General features: G+C 39.1%; 1 protein-coding gene across 1 annotated transcript in view; it reads right to left on the bottom strand.

Annotated features, from left to right (window-relative positions):
* The window catches only part of ZNF215 (zinc finger protein 215), a 10,938-nt gene extending 9,481 nt beyond the window's left edge, over positions 1 to 1,457 (bottom strand). Inside the window, exon 1 of the mRNA XM_019632225.1 lies at positions 1,020 to 1,457. The gene's annotated coding sequence lies outside the window, so the exon portion shown is untranslated. The remainder of the gene's footprint in view (positions 1 to 1,019) is intronic.
* Positions 1,458 to 6,663: the final 5,206 nt, after the last annotated feature.

Below are 6,663 nucleotides of genomic sequence, written 5' to 3'. Positions count from 1 at the left end.
TTCATAACAGTAGCAAAATTACAGTTATAGAGTAGCAACGAAAATAATTTTATGGTTGGGGGTCACCACAACATGAGGAACTGTATTAAGGGGTTAGGAAGGTTGAGAACCGCTGGCTAGGTGATAGAAGGGCCAAGGTATGGCCGGGACTGCCAGTACCTTAAGTGGTCTGTAAGTGATGAATGCTGGAATAAACAAAGTCAAGAACTGTTTAAACTCTAACGTACTGAATAGACGATTTTGGGGATGATGGTGGGATTCAGAATTATGTCCTGGGGGAAGGCTCAGTAAAGCTCAGGTGACAGGAATCTGGAGAATTTGATTAAATAACCAGGTGAGACAATCTCAAAGAATTTTACAGCTTCAAGAAACCTAACAGGTGCTAATTATGGGGGAAAGGTAGTTATCTGTGAAGAGCCTTGTTTTTAATCGACTAGGTCATAGGTAGGGCAGTAGCTTGAGGTAAGGAGAGCCTTCTGCGATTAGCTCAGCTAAAGAGTTTGCAAACGAGTGTCTAAAATAAAGGTGCCTGGAGGTTTTCAAGTTTTGGGGGAGTGGCCAGGAATGATTGGGAAAGAAAGGCAAGATGCAATGAACCTTTTTCTCCATTTTCTTTTCCAGTTAATTGATCCCGTCACACTTGGTCTTTCCCTGAGGAATCAACGCCCAATACCAGGCAACCCAAAACCAGCTGATCAAGGTTAAGCGCCTGGGGGTTGCCCTATTACGGAATGGAAGAAAGAGCAGCGACGTGAAATTCCTGGTTTAGCAGAACTGAATCTGGAACCCAGCCGTCCTATTTTCCACCTCTAGCTCCCTTATCTCTGCTCTCTCAAATATCGACTTCCTTCCGCAGCCCTCGCCTCCATCCCTGTCAGCTCGCGCCCTCCTCCGGCTTCTCCCGCAGCCGGGGGAGCGCAGCGAACGAGACCACAGCGCGTGTTTCGCGTGGACGCCCTGAAGCAGGACTCCCCAATTGCACGCACCCACTCCTCACCGCCCGCGGACCCGAGTGATACCTCCGAGCACGGCTCCCAGCCAGGGCTCCGTTCAATCACGCCAGGCGCCAGTTCCGCGAGGAGCCGCCGAAGTCACCGTTCTGGCTGGCGAAGGGAGCTGGCGTGACGCCACAACCGGAAAGGCCTAGCCACACCCGGACCCCACGCGCCGCTGCGAGCTCTGAGGCTTACAGAACCCAAGGCGCGCCTCGGCACCCTCCTGCGCTCGCGCTCCAGCCGTGGAAAGACGCCCCAGAAGCCTCCGAGGCCCCGGTTCTGTAAAGGGGGCTTTTCCCAGTCCCGCCCCTTTCTCCAGGCCCTGCCCACTCCGTAGACTCGCCTAGGACAGCGAATGAATGGATGCATGCCTAGCTTCCGGTGGGTGGGAGAACGGCGTGTCAAATTTCTGTGGCTTCCCCCATCCCATCCAGGAAAACTATATATATTGCCATTGGCGACAAAGCGGGTGGATCTTGAGAGGATCTTGCTAAGAGAAATAAGTCAGAGGAGGATAAGAAGCATATGATTTCATTCTTATGTGGGACATAAAACAAAAAGCAACAAACAAAAAAAACAGAAAAACTCATAGATGTCGACAACAGTATAGTGGTTACTAGAGGGGACGAGGGTGGCGAGAGGCCGGCAAAGGGGTCAAATATATGGTGAAGAGAGGGAACTGGACTTTGGGTGGTACACACACATGGGATGTACAGATGATGTATTATAAAATTGTATAACTGAAATTTATATAATGTTAACCAATGTTACCCCCAATAAATTTAATTTAAAAATAAAAAGTAAACTCCTACTAGATTTGGTCCATTTTTATGCTCACTAGTCTGTTCCTTTTCTGTTTTTTCTATTTCTGTACAAGTACCATGCAATCAACTCATCCTGTTGTTTGTTTGATTCTCAAGTGTGGAAAACTGAATTAATTATATTCCTCAGGGTATGACATATTAGTATGATCAATGATTTCAAAGCCCCTCTCTTGTTTGTTTATTTATACATTTATTTATTATTTGCTTAATATATAACCATACCTCATTTCCATTGACCTTGTAACCATTCTAGTGTATGCAATATATTTTTTTGTTCTCACAAAATGATTTTCTGTTTGTGAATGTATTTTTAATTTATATAAATGATATTGTGGTATATGTCTCTGTTTCTTTTCTCACTCAGCTCTTAAGTCTTTAAGATCATTCATGTTTCCACATAGACATCCAATCTCTTTCGTCATCTGACTGCTGTGGAATATCCTTGGTGTTCATCCATCGCATTTTCATTTATCTCCTCTCCCAGGGAGTGATATGCAAATTACACAAAGTTTCATCAACACAAATAACAGAATCACAAATATGCCAGGAATGAGTCTGTGTGAGGATGTTTTGGCTCAATAATTGCTACATCATAAAATGTGCATAAGCTTAAGATGACCAAGTAATACTGGATTCCTTCCCAGAAGGACTGTCCCTCTCTCTATTCTTCCCAATTGTGAATAAATGTTCCTCTATTTTCTACTGTTTTGCCAGCCCTTTCTATTCTGACTTTCAGCCCAGTCTATCTGACTTTGTAATTTCTGCATGTCTAATACAGGTAAATAAATATCTCTTTGTTGTATACCTTTGATTTTGAGTATTGCTTTATATTTTTGTAGCCTTTTGAAATTACTTTTTAATGAATTCCTATTTATATATCCTCTGCTCTTTTTTTCTTTGTGTGTGTGTCTGTGTGTGTGTGGGGGGGGTAGGTTTTTTCCCTTGTTGATTTTTAGAGTTTACTGTAAATTCCTGACAGTAAATTCTTATTTCTTTTCTTTTCTTTTAAAGACATTTTTCATTGGGGAACAGTGTGTTTTACCAGGATCCATCAGCTCCAAGTAAAGTAGTTGTTTCAATCCAGTTGTGGAGGGCGCAGCTCATGGCCCATGTGCATGAACCGGCAACCCTGGTGTTATGAGCACTAAACCCTGCTCTCCAACCACCTGAGCTAACCGACCATCCCTGAATTCTTATTTCTTATTGGTTTTAGATAGTGCAAACATCTCATTCATTTTCTCATCTATCTTTTATCTTTGTTCTTAGTGTTTATTAAAGACAAATCCCAATTCTGATAAGTCAAATTCATCAAATTTTTCATTATGGTTTATGTTTTGGAATTTCCTTACTCTAGGTCAGAAAGATGTACTCCTATGTTTTCTTCTATAATGCCATTGTTCTATTTTAACTTTCAGTTATTTAATCCATATAGAGACTACTATCTGGTATCATGTTAGGTAGGAATCCAGTTTTATTTTTCTGATTGTAGTAAACTAATTTTACCAATACTATTTACTGAAATATTTGTCCTCTCCCTAATGGTTTTTGGAATTAACTTTGTTGTACATTAAATTACCACGTGGGTCTAGCTGTGAGCTCTCAATTCTGTTCCATTTGTTTATTGGTCTTTTAACAGTACCACCTGGTTTTTATTTTTGTGGCTTGGCAATATGTCTTAATATCTGGAAGGACATTCCTACATCATTCCTTTCAATATTCTCACTAATTGTGGATTGTTATTTCTCCACATAAATTTAAGAGTAAATCTCTTGAGCTACTCAAAAAATCTCCATGGAATTGTTATTGTTATTACCTTAAATTTATATATCAATTTGGAGACAAATGATATCTTTATAATATTAAAGTCATCTGATTCAAGAGATGAAATATCTCTCCATTTAATATTTAAATCATTTACTTTACTAGAACTAATTCCCCCCCCTCCCCCGCCAGGAGATCTCATGTATTCTTGCTTTTTTTCTGCATACTTTATAATTTCTGTTGCTATTGTAAAATTGTATCCTATTTTAAAGTTATATTTTCCAGTTGATTATTGCTGGTAGAGAGGTAGAGAAAAATCGTTTTTTTTTGTTTTTTTTTAGGTTGAGCTCTGATACAGGAAACTTACAAATATTTTTTTACTACTTCTAACAGTTTGTTCATTGAAAAAATTTTCTAATCAGCAAACAGTACACTTTTATTACTTTTCTTCCAATTCTTAGACTTTATATCTTTTTCTTTCTTCGTGGTGTTCTTAGTGACTCTCAGTATTATATTAAACAGTAATGGTGGTAGCAGTATCCTTGTCTTGTTCCTGATCTTAGAGACTACACCTAAAATTTCTCTATTAAATATAAGGTGTGTTGTTGGGGTTTAGTGCATAACCAACCAGGTAAAAGAACCTTTATCTTACTCCTGGTTTACAAAGACTAAAAAGTAATAAATGTGTGTTTTTCTTTAACACATGTTTTTCCTACATTGCTGAGATCATTATCTGATTTTACCTTTCAGTGTAATAATTTGTGAATTTCTTTGTAGGGTTTCTGATATTGAAACATATTTGCATCCCTGAGATAAATAATATTTAATCATGCTGTGTTATTTTTAAATACACTTTTGCATTCAATTAGCTCATTTTTTTTTGAGGATTTTTGCATCTGCATTCTCCCATAAACACAGATGTAAGTGCTAACTACGTGTTATTTTCCGTCTTCCTGATAATCATTTGGGAAGCTTCTGAGGGGAAATGCAGCTTAGGATCTACCCTAATGGTTCAGAATTCTCCTGAGCACCTCAGCTGCTCCAGAGACTGCTCATGTATCTGTCTGTTCACCTCATTTAAATGGAACTCCTGTTTGCACAGTCTGCCCTGAAGTCGAAGATAAGAACTCTGGATGAAGAGGAGGACATGGGAGACGTGGGGCTTCCCCTTCCTGGGAGATGTGGGGCTTTCCCTTCCTGCCTTGTCCTTGATGCTACGGAGCTCTCTAACTTTATGACAAGGTGCTGTCACTCACCACTCGGCCCATTCTGTAGCCAATGCGCCTGCAGCAGTTTCCCCCTCAACAGTGAGTTGTCTTTACTGATTTTGACATTCTAATTTGATCTTTTTTCTCCACCAGATGGGAAAATGTTGGTAAGATTATTAGAGGGAGGGAAAGGGAAAGCATGAGTTGAACAAAGGGGGATAACCTGGCATATATGGGCAGTGAAAATGGTTTCAATCCCTTCACAGATTTGATTTTTTAATTCAGCTAATTTTGTCCAATCTGATTCTTAGGGCAAAATCTCCTACAATATATCTAGCCAAGGGTTTTTTTCCATAATGGATCTACCTTATCAAACCATAATTACAATGTTGAATTACCTGTGAAGAAGAATCATGGTTCTCACCTGATGAATACATAGCTTTGCTTCCATGGAGTCAGTATTTATCCTCTGTGGAGATTCTTATACCTCTGTGAATTGGGCGTGGGAGACAGTAAGTGGGTATGGAGGGTACAGAATAGGTGATTTTGAGGATGATAGATCTTGGAATCAGAAAATAAATTTAGTATTTTCTCTTGGTTACTGTGGATTTCCTCAGTATCCTCTTCCTAAGAGAAATGTCTGTTTAGACAGTGCATGGCTCTGTAATCCTATTATCTTATTCCACATCCAGTAATATATGTCATTTTTAGAGAAGTGAACTTATAAGTTGATGTTAAATCTGGAGAAAAAGCAGAATAACATGAGAAAAGATTAAAAGTAGACATGATTTTCTTACAGATGCTTCCTAACCCTCAAGGTCAGGTTGCCTGTGGAAGCACTTTTTCCTCCACATTTACATGGGAGAATAACATGCTTTTAAAAACAAATTGGGAGAGGTCTGGGGTGTAACCTTCTAATATTGTACTTTTAGGGTCACTGAGAGCTCCTACCATCTGATGGGTCACAAATCATACTCATTTCTGACTCATATTTGGCTCTCTGTCTTCTGAAACTTTGGTTCAGGTCAAATCAGCTCAAAAAACATGTATTGAACACTTATGCGGTGCCAGGATTTATCTTATGTGCTTGAGGAAAGATGAGAGAGATGTGGTCACTGCCCTTGAACATCTTAGAGTCACAGAGAATGTCATTTCAATATAATTTGTTAAGAGCTATGATGGAGGTAAGTACATCATGCTGTAAGTACACTTATGTATCTAGAATATACTAGATGTTTGGGAAAGTGTGTCTTTGTGTGCATCTATGTCTATGTGTTGCAGATACTTGGGAGTACAGAATGGGTAAGAAGGCTTAGAAATCTCCAATATCCTGAAGCTGTCCTTTCATTAAGTTAACCACCAATTATAGGCATCACTTAGAACTTTGTAACAAGTGTTTAGTTTTATCCTCTATATCTCTTTTCATCAAAACTGAGAAACATTGTTTGCTTACCATTTAATTAGCCTTGAGATCTAGACACATTATTGATACCATTGCACAAGTTTCTACTCTGGGAAGGGTATGAACTATAGCAGAAGTAAGTATGAAGGACCTGAGCTGAACCATAATTGGAGACTCTAAGAACCAATCGTAGTACCTTCCACTAGAATAATTCCAAAAGTACCTATCTTAAAATAGCTTGTGTTCTCAAATTTTATCTTTACATTAACTATTTAACAATAGACTATGTTTCCCATTAGAAGCAATTCTGTATTAGTTTGATTTAAGTAATTGTTAGATTATACAGATTCACTTGGTCCAGTATATTCACTCATTAAACCAATATGATGTTCCAGGAAACAATTGGCACTGGGGATAAAACATGACTATAGTTTGGACCCTGCTATCTGAGATTCTTTGGCCTCAGGAGCTGG

The sequence above is a fragment of the Hipposideros armiger genome, unplaced genomic scaffold, assembly GCF_001890085.2.
Source record: "Hipposideros armiger isolate ML-2016 unplaced genomic scaffold, ASM189008v1 scaffold_1099, whole genome shotgun sequence".
Lineage (NCBI taxonomy): Eukaryota > Metazoa > Chordata > Mammalia > Chiroptera > Hipposideridae > Hipposideros > Hipposideros armiger.
Note: the sequence above shows the minus strand (reverse complement) of the source record. Positions and strands in the feature narration are given on the sequence as shown.